A 14,883-nucleotide genomic window follows, 5' to 3' on the forward strand; every position below is an offset into this window, starting at 1 on the left:
AAAGCCTTAGTAATACCAAGCTAGATCCCATCTACTGTTTACCCACCTCCACCAGGCCCGGAACCCTGCCAAAGAAGGAAAGAGGATTGGTTTGGAATGTTTTGTTCTTGACAAATCCATGCTCATTAGTTCTAAGAACCAAATTATCCTGTAGGTGCTGCTGACAAACTGAGTGTTTAAGAATGTATTCCAGTATCTCTCTAGCTATGGAAGTGAGGCTAGCTAGTCTATAAGTCCCAGAGGTCTCTTTGTTCCCCTTTTAGAGATAGGTCCTGTCTTGTTCATGGATGGGAAGATGTTCTTTTTCAGGGATCTCAGATGAGAACTGGAGCACAAGACCTGGTTTGTCAAGGCCACAAAAATGGAGGCAGGAACCTCTTCTCTCCTGCTGGCAAAGAAACCCAAGTACCTAAAAGACAGGGACTCACATCCCTGAATGGGCTTTAAAAATGGAAGCGGTTAAAGATTGGCCCAGACCATTTCTTGTTTCCAGAGACAAGACATTTTAGCAAACTTTAGAATCCCTTGGTGCTAAACACCGTTAAACACCCCTTTCTCCTTCACAGTGGGCTTTAACACCCCTTATCTCACCAAGGCTCACGACCGCCCAGAGCTCGAGAATTGACTCTGTTCCTATTGGATAATGGGGAGAGCCTGAGGTACAGAGAAGGGAAGTGACCTGTCACCAGATGGATCAGACTGAACAGGTTTCAAACTCCAGGAGGCTCTTACTGTCTAAACAGGGATGGCTGTTTTCTAGTAAAATCACTAAAAGGGAAGGAGAAAACTCAAAAGAAGTTGCTCCTGGCGCTTACGTCCATGAACCCGAATACTCTCTCAGTCCTCAAAGAGAGACTTGGAGAAGGATACTTGCTAAAGCAAAGCCACAGGGATCTCTGAGGTTTCCCTGGCCCCTCGCCCCTGTCCTGCCTGGCTGATGTCAGCATCTCTCTGTGAGGTCACCGCCTTCCCACCACCTTGGACCAATAGTTTGAGGTCCTGCAAAAGGCCTTTGTGATGTCACTGCCACACCCCTCCCTTGCTGGGCTAATGTCCTGTGCCTTGGCCAGGAACTTTGGAGGTTTGAGCTAGTCCATGTGCATCACCCCACTCAAGGAGTGTTCGTTCTAGGCAGCAAGCTGGCGAGACAGGAAAACATCAGATGCTGCTCCCAATGCTACATTCGGTTTTTCAGAAATTAGTCGACTTTATGGCCAGAAGAGACCATTAGAGCATCTAATCTTACTCCCTTCATTATCACAGGCCTCCTGTATGACACAAGAGCTACTTTTTGGGGAAACACATTCCAGAATAACATCTTGTCTTCATTGAATGACATCAGGAGATGGAGAATCCAGCACTTTCCTTGGTAGCTTGTTCCTGTGGTGAATTGTCACTGTTGAATATTTGTGCCTTATTTGTAATATGAATTTGTCTCTTTTCACCTTCCAGCCATTGGGTCTTGTTATGCCTTTCTCTGTTCCATTCAAGAGCCCTTTAATAGCCAATCTTTTTTCTCTCCATTAAGGCACTTCAACACTTCAGTGAAATCACCTTTTGTCATAAAGAAATAGCTAAGGGTTAATGTCTCTTACACCTGGAAAGAAGTAATCTAAAACACCTGACCAGAGGACCAATCAGGAAACAAGACTTTTTCAAATCTGAGTGGAGGGTTTTTTGGTGTGTAAGTCCTTTGTTCTGGGTCTTCTGCCTGCACTCTCTCGGCTATGAGGAGTGAATTTTTCTATTTCCTGCTTTCTAATCTTCTGTTTCCAAGTTGTAAGTACAAAGATGGTTTGTTGTTTTGTATTTACATGTCTATAGTTGCTGGAGTGCTTTGAATTGTATTCTTTTTGAATAAGGCTGTTTATTCACTATTCTTTTAAGCAAATGACCCTGTATTTGTCACCTTAATACAGAGAGACCATTTTTATGTATTTTTCTTTCTTTTTACATAAAGCTTTCTTTTTAAGACCTGTTGGAGTTTTTCTTTAGTGGGGAACTCCAGGAAATTGAGCCTGTGCTCACCAGGGAATTGGTGGGAGGAAGAAGTCAGGGGGAAATCAGTGTGTGTTAGATTTACTAGCCTGACTTTGCATTCCCTCTGGGTGAGGGGGAAAGAGAGATTAGTACTTCTGTTTTCCAAGGCTGGAAACGGGGAGGGTGGAATCCCTCTGTTTAGATCCACGGAGTTTACTTCTGTGTCTCTCTCCAGGAACACGGAGGGGGGAAGGGAAAAGGTTTATTTCCCTTTGTTGTGAGACTCAAGGGATTTGGGTCTTGGGGTCCCCAGGGAAGGTTTTTGGGGGGACCAGAGTGCCCCAAAACACTCTAATTTCTTGAGTGGTGGCAGCTTTACTAGGTCCAAGCTGGTAACTAAGCTTGGAGGTTTTCATGCTAACCCCCATATTTTGGACGCTAAGGTCCAAATCTGGGACTAGGTTTATGATACCTTTCAATCTTCTTTTGATAAGCTAAACAGGTTGAGCTCTTTCAATAGCTCACTAGAAGGCAGTTTTCTCCAGCCCTCAGAACATTTTGGTGGCTTTTTGCTGCTCCAGCTCCAATTTCACAATATCTTCTTCAAATGAGGACACCACAAACTGGAGGCTATTCCAATATCAGTCTCACTGATGCCGTGTCAGCTCCTGTGACGTTATTGATATAATCTGTAACTTTACAGATCACCATTGCGACCACTGTTCTATATTTGCAGCCAATATTGTAGAAAGGTTGTCGTGTAAGGGGTCTGTGGAGAGGTTCTGATTGGCTGATTATAATGATGCTATCTCTAGATGTGTATCATTTTTGTAGTTGATGTTATGAATATTGGCTCTATGCTGTCTGTATTTCAAAATTGTTCTATGCACCCCGGACAAGTTGGTGTCAGTTCTGCCTAGCCTGCTTGATGGCCCGTTAAGGACCATCAACTATACAATCGACCCATTGAGAGAAGGCAGATATGCCTTGTGACTCAGCAAGGTATGTAGGGACCTGCCTATGGACAGAACTCTAAGGTTTTTTTGTGCCACGTGCTGGATAGAGTGTCCTCGGGACAAAGAAAGCAAAGACCACATGGCAAGAGACTATAAAAGGCTGATGCCTCATCTCCATCTTGTCTTCAATCCTGCTTCATACCTGGAGGAACTTTGCTACAAACTGAAGCTCTGAACAAAGGACTGAATGACCCATCCCAGCTGTGGATGGACTCCAGCAACTTGATTTGAACCTGCAGTTTATTCCATCACTGCTACAAGCCTGAACCAAGAGCTTTGCCATTACTGCATGTGAAGGGTTAAAAATCCATGTGCATTTTGTATAACAACCTGGTCTATGGATTGCGCCAGATCTTTTCCAGACGCAAAGTCCAGAATATGGTCAAGGGACCAGAGACCTAGCAAATAGTGACCAGCTAAGAGAAAGCTGGGGTAAACAGAAAGCCTTGCTTGCTAAGATAGGCCTGGTCAGCAAATTGCCAGGTGTTGGAGCTAAGAACTAAAGAATTGTGTCTTATTCAGAGTTGCAGATTGAACAAAGAATCCCTGTTTCTATTGCGTTTGTTTCTTCTGTAGGGAGACATTCTTCCCACAGATCCAACTTTGAACTTATGAGAGGTTGTCACATGTCAGTATAAGATACGGCATCCTTCCACTGCTCTTCCCAGGGACCAATGCTTTGCCTTTAGACACACAGAAAATAATCTTTATTGCCATATACTTTCACTGTTTCTTTGCTTTAAACACTAGGAATTTACTTGTTGGACAATTAAAGGCGTTGCTCCATTCCTATGGACCCCAAAGCAGAATTCAACATATATATTTTATACTAATAACATTTTATTAAAGTATTCATTAAATGTTAACTTGCTAACTTGAGACCATGGGCGGAGACATTGCATGACCTGTTAACCATTGGCTAATGTGCTTATCTTGTCTTGCTGCATAACCTATCCCGGGTGTGGAACCGCCTACCTTGTCATTTTCCCTTCCCCTTGGAAAATTTGTATATTCTATTGTAATCAATTAATTGACAGTGTCTCCAAGCCTAATAAGCAAGGGGACACTCCGCCAGTGCTGTGTGTAATACTCCTATGCTTGACCTGTACAGGGTGTGGATTTATGTCCTTCAGAGAACAAAGAACGAGCTGGAGGCCAGGTGAGCAGGTTGCCAGGGAAACAGAACAAAGGACAGAAGAGGGGCAAAGGGCCTGGCTGAGTTGGGCTGCTGGAAGCAAGAAGTCTGCTGGGTTGGGGACTCGATGGGAGAGCCCAGGCTCTGAGTTCTGGGTTCCCCAAGATGGACGTTGCTGAATCTTCCTGCTTCCTGTGCTAACACAGAACTTTCCCAGCTGGATTCCAGACCACTAACAAACCTTCTGTTTTACAATGTTGGCTGAGAGTCACTGGCGATTGTGGAAGTTGGGGGTGCATGACTCCCCTTTGAGGGGGGTGTAAGGCTTTCCCAGGTGTCCTGCTAAGGTGACTCACTACAGGAAGCTCCTGGTGTGGAACAGGGGTGCTGAAAAGTCCAAGGTCAGTCCCAGGAGGTGCTGAGGGCAAGGAGGCTTCCCCCAGTGAGATCATCCCCTGGGGGGTGTCACACTGATAATAACTCTGCCTGGGTTTGGTTCAGAGCTGTTCCAGAGCACGGAGCATGTGTCCACCCCCCATCATGTGACCTGCAGGCTCCACTCTGGCAAAGCTCCCTGTCCCTGGGCTTTAGTAGCACTAGCTCCTGCTTAGTGACTAGGGGTCAGTTTAGGGCAGCGGTCCCCAAAATGTGGGGTATGACTCCTAGGGGGGCACAGAGGAACATTCATGGGGGCACCTCAGGGCCCAATCCAGCCCCATTGAGGTCAGGGAGGGAGAACCACTCAGCCCCACTCTGTCCCAGCTCTTCACCCATCCTGCCCTCAACCTGAGCCCCTGGCCTAGCTGTGACCCGCTTACCTGTTTCTGCACCCCTCTCCCCAGCAAGCAACGGCCCCACTCCCAGCCCTGGTTCTTGACCGTGGCTTCCGAGGGGCCGCAGACACGGATAAGAGGGCACAGTGTGAAAAGTTTGGGGACCGCTGGTTTAGGGTGACATCCTGAATTGCTTCTATGCAGTTGAATGAAAGGTATTCTTCACTCACCTACCCCTCAGTGAGGATGGACTAGGTCTGTTCTGCTGCCCTTCACTCATACAGGAAGGAGAATAACATTTCATCCCACTCAATTCTAAAGTGATTTGTAACCCAACACCACCAAAAGTGGTCATTTTTGGAAAGTGGCCCCATGATGCTGCATATCTAGGCAGAGTAGGTGTGTCTGTGCAAACACGGTCTGTTCCTGAAGTCTTTCCCCAGCTCATCTCTAGATGTGAGGGGGGAGCTCATTCAGACCCGGCTTCCACGTAGTATTAAAAAACTCCTTAGTGTCCCTATCAGTGCCAGCCTTAGATTTCTCCTCCTGTCCCTGTCCTAGCAGCTCAGATGAGGTGACCGAGTGGTTAAGGTGATGGACTGCTAATCCATTGTGCTCTGCACACATGGGTTCAAATCCCATCTTCATCAGATGTATTTAATATTCACCCCTCCTTTATAGACAACCCTCTCTCCCTTTGGTACAATGACAGATCAAACAATGTTGCTTCTTGCAAACAAAAAACTTCCCAGAAACTCCAATCCTCCCTTGCTTTAAATAAAACGTCTAAATCCCACATTTCTAAAAAAAATTCTCTAGTCTTGTATTTCTTAGTTTTTATGTCAAAAGGTAACAGCCTCATAATCTCCCCCAAACACTTTGGGACCTGCCTAAATTCTTAAAATACCCCCATCCTGAGCAAGGTCACAACAGTGAACCAGAGCTAGTGTCTAGGCCAAGCTGTTCTGAAGGGGGCAACTCAAACATTTTCTCCCTGCTTCCCTTGGCAAAGTTTGACTGAGAAAACAAAATTCCCCAAACTGAAAATTTTCTGCTGAAAAACCAGTAGTAGTTTGGGGACTTTGATTTGAATGTATTATTATTATTCTTTTCTGACCTATGAATTATTTCAGTTCAGTGTTTGTTAGCCAGATGTGTTTACAGGTGTTGAGTTGTGGGGGAGAGAGGCCAACTCATGATGTCTCTCCCCCTCTTTCATAGTTTCTTCCAACTTGCTAGGAAGTACCTTTTCTACAATGTGAGTAAAGCAGTGTCCACTGTCTCTGTGCTATCTCGGAGAAATCTGCATTGTACACGGTTCCTGGGATAGTCCTTGGGAATGTGGATCCCTTTAATGGGCCAGCAGCAAGTCTGGCTTCTCCATTGTCACACCTGACAAGCTGGTGGTGGGCATTTCCCAACCTCATAACATATTTCAGTAACTCACACGGAACAAAACTTAATAACTTCCCAACCAATGCTACACACACAATCCAACACGATATTAAGGTTCAACAAACCAAGACTTTTGAAATGATACCTCACCAGGCAGGCTTCGTACAAACCGTATAATCATTATATAAGAGTGGTGAATATGTGCTGCTTTGAGCACAGCGTGCCACACCTGGGCTGACAGAGCTGCATTAAAGTGCAACAATTTTCAGCTTATGTGATTGGAGGCTATCTGGTGTTGGGAGGGGAACAGGAGAAAGGACAAAAGAAGCATGAGACAAAGAGACAGGAGGGAGGGAGGGAGGGAGAGGTGGATGGAGGAAAAGGTGAAACAAAAAGGACAAACCCTAATGTCCCCAGTGATTCTAAGGGACAAAATCCCAGGTGCAGAATATACTTCTGCCTCCTTAAACTCATGTTTTCCATGCCTAGAATTCAACTGACACCAGATGGATCAGACTGAACAGGTTTCAAACCTCGAGGAAGCTCTTACCTTCTCAACAGTAAAATCAGGAAAAGGGAAGGAGAAACCTCGAAAGAGGTTCCTCCTGGCACTCATGTACGTGAACCCGAATACTCTCTCAGTCCTCAAAGAGAGACCTGGAGAAGGAGACTTGCTGAAGCAAAGCCACAGGGGTCTCTGAGGTTTCCCTGGCCCCTCGCCCCTCTCCTGCCTGGCTGATGCCAGCATCTCTCTGTGAGGTCACCACCTCCCCACCACCTTTGACCAATAGTCTGAGGCCCTGCAAAAGGCCTTTGTGATGTCACTGCCACACCCCTCCCTTGCTGTGCCAATGTCCTGCCCCTGGCCAGGCACTTTGGAGGTTTGAGCTGCTCCCTGTGGATCACCCCACTCAAAGAGCGTTCTTTCTAGGAAGCAAGCCAGTAGTTTTGGATCATCTGCAAATTTTGTCACCTCATTTTTTAGCAGATCATTTATGAATATGTTGACTAGTCCTAGTCCCAGTACAGACACCACTAGTTACCTGTTTCCATCCTGAAAACTGACCATTTAGTCCTACCCTTTGTTTCCTATCTTTTAACCAGTTATTGATCCACATGAGGACCTTCCAGAGATGAAAGTAAGCTGATATGTTCTGGTATGGGGTACTGGCAAGAGCCAGTACGCTGTGCCAGCCTGGCCCGGCTTCCCCAGGCTGGTGATTTAAAGGGACCATGGCTCCCTGCAGCTGCCGGAGCCCCGGGCCCTTTAAATCGTCTCCCAAGCCCCCTTGCTGGAGCCCCAGGGAGCAAATCACTACCATGGAATGCTGCTCTCTCCAGCTCTGTGAACACAGAGCAGGGGCAGCAGAAGCTTCCTTACAGCGGGGGGGGGGGGCACCATTGTCCGAACTGTTGCACCCCGATGACACTCCTTCCTTAAGGACCCCCACTCACAGCACCTCTCCCCTCGAGGCCACACCCACAGAACGCCTCTTCCCCAAGACTGCACCCTTCCTCCCCCCATCATTTGTCCTAACAGCCAATAAAGAGTGATGGGGCCATGGCCCTCTAACCCCCCTGTTCCAGCACCTCTGACACAGAGCTAAGCAGGCAGCAGTATGTGTGTGTGTGTGACAGAGAGTGCCGTGCTGAGCTGAGCTGAGCCAGTGAGAGAAGAGGGGCTGATGTTGGGGCTGTCCCCTACCCCCTGCCTCAGGACTAGTTGCTTCCAGCAGCTTAGAACTTAGAGACAGTGTGCCGACATAGTCACTCTTCCGCAATGCACACACTGTCTCTCCTCCCCACACACACACGCTCTCTACCCCACCACTTGCATATTGTAGTTGAAAAGCAGCTGGCAATCTAGTAGGATACCCATAGAACAATGGGATAGAGAAACCTGCATCATGTGATGCTGTACCAGCCCATGAGGCATTGCAAACCCTTCCCAAAGCACCCTACAGCCAGTTGCACATTGGGATAGCAACCCACAGTGCACTGCTCTCTGTGGTGATCCAAGAGATTCTAGCATGGATGTGCACTGGTGACACAAGGTGGACATGCAACAGCTGTTCAGTTAAAACACTTTAACTAAAGCCATATCACCCATTAGTGTAGGCCTAGCTTGAGAGTGAGACAAGGCCGAGCTCTATTGAAACAAAAGAAACACAACTTCCTCCATAGTTTGACTGCAGAATCCAGTGGTCCTTGGTTCAAATCCAAGTGCCCCCTCACAAACCTCTTCCTTCAATAAAAATAATTCCATTTCCAGTATGTTTAGGAGCTCCACTAAATAGGGACCCCTGAAATGAATGGACACACTCAATGTTTTCCTATGCAAATGCATAAAAACCTAGCAAACATGTCCCCCAACTGAAATCACTTCCAATCCTCTAAGTCTCTAGGTTTGTTTTCATCAATTAAACAAAGGTACATGAAAACACATTTGCAGGTCCTTGGCCTCCATGGGCTACAGTGCGCAGAAGAACAAGAACCACATCCACTTGGGAGGAATGGACTAGTTTCTATTACATTTGGTAAGTAAGTTGCCATTGGGACTGAAAACTCTACTGGAGATGGACAGGAGCCTGTTACAAAAATAAAATAACCAAGATTTACCAAACTACCAGTTACACATTCAATCCTCTGTTTGTGCACACGGCATCAACTGGGGCTCTAATAATGGCAGCCTTCCTTTAACACGGATCGTTGTTCCAATGTAACTTTCAAATACACTTCAAATGGCAGCTGTTTTAGAGGTCATGGGCTGCTAGTTCATGAGCAGCAGCAGGGTCCTCTGTACGTTTACCAACCGTAGAGGCTGAGTCTGTCTGCATCCAAGTAACTGTAGAGTCAGTGTAGTAATTGAACAGTCTCACTTTCTGATCTCGTTGATCATTTGGGTAGAAACAGCAACAGTTTGGTGTTTTTTTGGTTTTTTCCTCTTCATTTTCTCCTAAGGAATTGTGATCTTGAGCATGTTATTTAAGTTCCCTGTGGGTCAGGACAATTCTTTCTCCTTGATATAACTGGGGAAGTGACCTGTTTGTATAACCTAGAATAAAGGAGCTTCTGTAAAGCAGTTTTGCTATTAAATATGCTGGGAAAAATAGTAAAATTCTGCCGCCAGGCACCAGGCCAGGATCAACTGATGGGGGCCAGGACCAATTAATTAGAGGAGAAACAAACTCTTGGAGAAGTAGATGTAATTTGTCCCCAAACCTTTCCTTGTTCTCATATGTTATCAGGGATTCTCTTTTAGAGGGCAGAGTTAAGGTTATCTGGGCATGTACCATCACTCTGTATTCCCTGTTTTTCCAGAGTTTGAGTTTTACTGAACTTGATGTTCTAGAAGGTAAGAGATTCACAAAGTTAACTCTATGTTAATAAAGGCTATTGTTAGTGACAAATAATGAGACTAATCCCTCACTGCGGTAATTCCACTGACTTCAGTGTGCTCTTTCCCCATTTCTAGTTCCAAAAAAAAAATAAGCAAATTAAAACAATCTTGAGAACTAAAATGCTGTGAGGAAAGTGGAAATTTTAGCAGCTCAAATAATTCAGTTTCTTCTGTGTCTTGTGCATGTGTAAATGGCACATGTTGATTTATAAGCACATCTTTCTTAACTTCTTTAAATATTCTGTAGTACATTGACTATATCAAGTGGGTTGTTCAATGCAGTGAGGTTTTCATGCATTGCCCAAAACATATTTTTCATGTTATGTAAATGAACACAACTCATTGAACACAAAATTTTGTATTTCATGCTGTGAACTGTGTCAGGTAAACCCTGAGCATGTGGGCAAGACTCACCAGCCCAGCACCCAGGAAGAATTCTCTATAATAACTCAGATCCCAATCCATCTAATATCTCATCACAGACCACTGGGCATACTTACCTGCTCATTAGGAGGTTAGGAAGTCCCCCACTCCAGTGTTCTTCTATTCCCACCTTACACCCTACAGGATTTTCAGTGGGTGGCTAGGTGGAAGGTGCTTGCAAGATGGCTTCAATTTGGCAACAGTGGCTGCCCTCACAGCAGCGGGGGTCACATCAGCGAGCCCCCCCGCCGCTCCTTTGGCTCAATCTGAACAGAGGTCAATATACCACTGGGTGTGATAAGCAATTTTAGGGAGCTTCCTCTGAAGGTGAGCAACTGTCCCCAGAACTTACTGACAGGAGCTTTAAGTATTTGCAAATGTGCAGGCCGGCATGTACAGAGCAAAGGCTGCCCACGGGCACTGTGTCAGACTCTGGCACTGCTTGAGACAATGGACCATCTTCAGACATCAGGTAACCCAGGATCTAAGGCAGGAATGGAGTGAGGAAGCAAGTCGCACTGAGCAAGGCAGGCAAAAAATTGATCTTGCCTTCGTAGGAGCTCGCAATGATGCCCTTTTTGTGTGCCAGGGCTGACAAAAACATCCCAGACAGAGAAGCAGCAGGCCCCAAAAAGTGCCCTTGGGGTGCTGACTTAGCTCAGTTGGGAGAGTGTTAGACTGACAATGTAGAGGTCCCTGGTTCACCTCCTATGCTTTGGCATGCTCTTTGTGCGCAGCAGTGGGCTTTTCCTCTGGAAGCACAGCAGTGCCTTGACCCCACCACGAGTCCCTCATTTCAGGCTCCCCAAGCAAGAAAAGACAGGCACGGACTTGTGCATCAAGTTGGCCCACCTGACCTGTCTTTCTTCTCTTGCTCTTTGTCAGCAGGGAAGAAAAAGAAGCTCTCCTTCAAGCTGGAGTCAGAAGGGTGACGTCAGGATGACTTCCTGAGTGCCGGCTCCAGTCCTTTGCTCTACCAACTGACCTATCGAAGGGCTGCCAGCTCTCTCTCCAGGTTTGCCCATCGGTGTGTTCAGAATGGAGAGGGGTAACTAGTGGTGTTCCCCAATGGTCAGTCCTAGGGCCAATCCTATTCAATTTATTCATAAATGATCTGGAGAAAGGGGTAAACAGGGAGGTGGCAAAATTTGCAGATGATACTAAACTGCTCAAGATAGTTAAGACCAAAGCAGACAGTGAAGAACTTCAGAGAAGTATCACAAAACTGTGATTGGGCAACAAAATAGCGAATGAAATTTAATGTGGATAAATGTAAAGTAATGCACATCTGAAAAAATACCCCCAACCAACATACAATATGATGGGGGCTAATTTAGCTGCAACTAATCAAGATAGAGATCTTGGAGTCATCATGGATAGTTCTCTGAAGACGACCATGCAGTGTGCAGCAGCAGTCAAAAAAGCAAACAGGACTTTAGGAATCATTAAAAAAAAGGAGAAAAGAGAGAGAATATCTTACTGCCTTTATATAAATCCATGGTACACCCACATCTTGAATACTGTGTACAGATGTGGCTCCTCTTTTCAAAAAAGATATACTGGCATTAGAAAAGGTTCAGAGAAGGGCAACTAAAATGATTAGGGGTTTGGAATGGGTCCCATATGAGGAGAGATTAAAAGAGACTAGAACTTTTCAGCTTGGAAAAGAGAAGACTAAGAGGGGATATGATAGAGGTATATAAAATCATGAGTGGTGTGGAGAAAGTGAATAGGGAAAAGTTATTTACTTGATCCCATAATATAAGACCTAGAGGCCACCAAATGAAATTAATAGGCAGCAGGTTTAAAACAAATACAAGGAAATTCTTCTTCAGGCAGACATTGTCAACATGTGGAAACTCCTTGCCTGAGAGGGTTGTGAAGGCTAGGACTATCACAGGTTTTAAAGAGAACTAGATAAATTAATAGGTTTCAGAATGGAGCCATGTTAGTCTGTATCAGCAAAAAAGAACGAGGAGTACTTGTGGCACCTTAGAGACTAACAAATTTATTTGAACAACAACTCTGACATCATAATAAAAAAGGCTGACAAAGGAGGTGCTGTCGTCACCATGAATAGGTTGGAATATGAACAAGAGGCTGCTAGGCAGCTCTCTAACTCCACATTCTACAGGCCATTAGCCTCTGATCCCACTGAGAGTTACCAAAAGAAACTACACCATCTGCTCAAAAAACTCCCTGAAAAAGCACAAGAACAAATCTGCACAGACACACCCCTAGAACTCCAACTAGGGTATTCTATCGTCTACCCAAGATCCATAAACCTGGAAATTCTGGATGCTCCATCATCTCAGGGATTGGTACTCTGACAGCAGGATTGTTTGGTTATGTAAACTCCCTCCTCAGGCCGTACATTACCAGCACGCCTAGCTATCTTTGAGACACCACTGATTTCCTGAGGAGACTACAGTCCATTGGTGATATTCCAGAAAACACCATCTTGGCCACTATAGAGATAGAAGCCCTCTACACCAACAAAGATGGATTACAAGCCGTCAGGAATAGTATCCCCAATAATGTCACGGCAAACTTGGTGGCTGAACTTCGTGACTTTGTCCTCTTCCACAACTATTTCACATTTGGGAACAAAGCATACCTTCAAGTCAGTGGCACTGAGGTGGGTACTCACATGGCCCCACAGTATGCCAAAATTTTTATGGATGACTTAGAACAACGCTTCCTCAGCTCTCATCCCCTAACTCCCCTACTCTACTTGCGCTACACTGATGACATCTTCATCATCTGGACCCGTGGAAAAGAAGATCTTGAGGAATTCCCACTGTGATTTAAACAATTTCCATCCCACCATCAATCTCAGCCTGGACCAGTCCACACAAGAGATCCACTTCCTGGACACTACAGTGCTAATAAGCGATGGTCACATAAACACCACCCTATACTGGAAACCTACTGACCACTCTACTTACCTACATGCCTCCCGCTTCCATCCAGACCACACCACACGATCCATTGTCTACAACCAAGCTCTAAGATACAACCGCATTTGCTCCAACCCCTCAGACAGAGACAAACACATACAAGATCTCTATTTAGTGTTCTTACAACTACAATACCCACCTGCTGAAGTGAAGAAACAGATTGACAGAGTCAGAAGAGTATCACACCACCCAACCCCGACCTGTTCCTGGGAGGTGTCGGTATTGACCCAGGCCGCCGAGCACCATGGAGTGAAGAGACCAATTTTATCAGTAAGTCAGACCCCCCGGCTGCCCACTGCCTGGATTACCTCCCCCCAGGTGATGCAAGCCGCCGTCCAGAGCCATTGCTGGGCCCAGGGGCAGCCACACAAGCCACGGGGATTGGCAGCTCCCAGGAATCTCGGCAAGGAATCTCCAGGCTGGAGGGTTTCCCCTAGTGCCGGATCCACCCTCAGGGTCCAGCCAGGCAGCAGCTTCCACCCAAGGCTAGTGAGCTAACAGCAGCAGCGTGGCTGGGGGGCTCGGCCGGTGACTGGGGCCAGTCGCCTGAGCATGAACCCAGCTGACCCCAGGAGATGGACCCGGGTCACCAGCCAACCCACCACGCGGCTGCTGCCGCTACCCCTTTAGTGCGCGAGCTCCCATGGATCACGCTGGGGAGATCCCCCAGCTGCAGGGTAGATGCCCCTGAGCGCCTGGCAGGGCACAGCTCCTGGCTGCCCTGCCCTGCTGAGTTCTCTACTAGGCTGGGTGGATTTGGGGCAAGGGTGCTGGGTGACAGGGGGGCATTGGCTGTGGGCTGGGGACTGTCACTTCCCCCCCGCCCATCCAACAGGATCACAGCAAACGAAACCAGCTCAGCTGCAGGGGAAGAACTCAGTCCAGGGCCTGGTGCATTCTAGGAGCAGGGACAGTGCAGAGAAAGGGCAGATACAGGGCACCTCTGAACACTCCATGCAGAACTGCTTGTCCTGACCCACAGCCCTGTTATCCCAGTCCTGGGCTCCCCTCTCACTGCTCTGCCAGTGCCCCTCACTCCCGATCCACAGACCTCCCCTCTCTGTATCTGTGACTTCTGCTACTGAACCACCAATGCGCTGACTCCTCTTGTGAGACATTTCTCTGCACAATACTGCTGCTATTCCAGTTACTGACTCAGGAAACATTTTTCCTTAGCCTGGTTGTGTGTGTCACTGGTTTCTATAGCAAAGATCAGTCCCTGGCCCTGTGGCCCAGACATCCTCATTCACATCAAGCTTCAAGTTGAGAATCATTTCCCATTCCCGCTCTGTGGGAGGGGAGACATTTAAACGTGCTCTCTGTGCGACTGCACATGGCTAAGCAAAGAGAACAAACCCCAAATCCCCCTGTGCTTTGGGAGCCAGGTTAGCTGTGGGAATTCTGTAGTTCAGATGACTTCACGCCTGGGCATTATGATTCTCTACCAGTTTCTCTGGCAGTGGGGTAGTTTTGTGCTCACAGCTGTGATGGCAGAGTGGGTAAGGCATTGGAGTTGAAATCCGATAGGATTCCGCTGTGCAGGTTTGAATCTTGCTCACAGTGAGGCCTGTGGTTTTAGCAGTCTCTCATCCGGGCAATACCTCTCTACAACCCCCGAGACACTCTCAATCTCTCCCCACTCAAGTAAATCCTGTTCGCTCCTTTCATAGAGATGCCGGGGACACCACTTCTCAGCACCTGAAGCCTCTGGCACTCACCTAGTGCCCATAGATCAGCCATAACCCTGGTTCTGCTTCTCTCTCTAGCGTGCGAAAGGAGCCAAAGTCAGTGACTCTATGGG

General features: G+C 46.8%; 1 protein-coding gene, 1 long non-coding RNA gene and 1 other non-coding gene across 3 annotated transcripts in view; 2 read left to right on the top strand and 1 right to left on the bottom strand.

Annotated features, from left to right (window-relative positions):
• LOC127041343 (zinc finger protein 551-like) overlaps positions 1 to 14,883 on the bottom strand; it is an 804,136-nt gene that overhangs the window by 309,395 nt on the left and 479,858 nt on the right. The gene's annotated exons all lie outside the window — the stretch shown is intronic.
• The window catches only part of LOC127041351 (uncharacterized), a 133,507-nt gene that overhangs the window by 39,085 nt on the left and 79,539 nt on the right, over positions 1 to 14,883 (top strand). The window lies entirely within an intron of this gene.
• TRNAS-GCU (transfer RNA serine (anticodon GCU)) lies at positions 5,473 to 5,554 on the top strand. Its single transcript has one exon. It is a non-coding gene; the product is annotated as a tRNA-Ser (tRNA).

The sequence above is a fragment of the Gopherus flavomarginatus genome, assembly GCF_025201925.1.
Source record: "Gopherus flavomarginatus isolate rGopFla2 chromosome 13 unlocalized genomic scaffold, rGopFla2.mat.asm SUPER_13_unloc_2, whole genome shotgun sequence".
Taxonomy (NCBI): Eukaryota; Metazoa; Chordata; order Testudines; family Testudinidae; genus Gopherus; species Gopherus flavomarginatus.